The following is a 419-nucleotide window of genomic DNA, read 5'->3' on the forward strand; positions in this document are numbered from 1 at the left end:
CTCACCTCTCTGTGGCTTAGGTTCCACCCTATTAAGTGGAAGTAATACTGTAAAACTGCTGCCCAGTCAATGAGCATGAAGCAAAAACCAGAGTATTTCAGTACTTAAAGTCTTCCCTCACCTCCCTTGGAGGGTTGATGCAATTTGTGGACATCAGCATCCTCCCTGGATCTAGGCAGGGTCATCCAGTCAGACCCAGCCCTGTCTTGCATGGTCCTGACAAGTGCGAGAAGGGGCTGAGCCCAATGGGCACTGACCGTGCTGAAGAGCTCTGCAGCCTGTTCCAGGAGGCCCACAAGTCCACTCTCTGTAAAGTACTGACCAGAGCACACTCTGTCCTCATCGGGTGACAAGGTATCATCAGAGACGGCAGACTCCTCCAGGATGTTAGAAGAAATATTCTGTAAGACAGTCTAATA

The 419-nt window shown here is 50.1% G+C and overlaps 1 protein-coding gene across 1 annotated transcript in view; it reads right to left on the reverse strand.

Moving 5' to 3' along the window:
• Positions 1–402, reverse strand: part of LOC103735134 (dedicator of cytokinesis protein 8-like) — a gene marked incomplete at its 3' end in the record, with an annotated part of 8,030 nt that extends 7,628 nt beyond the window's left edge. Inside the window, exon 1 of the mRNA XM_008834263.3 lies at positions 258–402. The remainder of the gene's footprint in view (positions 1–257) is intronic.
• Positions 403–419: the final 17 nt, after the last annotated feature.

The sequence above is a fragment of the Nannospalax galili genome, unplaced genomic scaffold (genome assembly GCF_000622305.1).
Source record: "Nannospalax galili isolate Female #2095 unplaced genomic scaffold, S.galili_v1.0 scaffold6537, whole genome shotgun sequence".
Taxonomy (NCBI): domain Eukaryota; kingdom Metazoa; phylum Chordata; class Mammalia; order Rodentia; family Spalacidae; genus Nannospalax; species Nannospalax galili.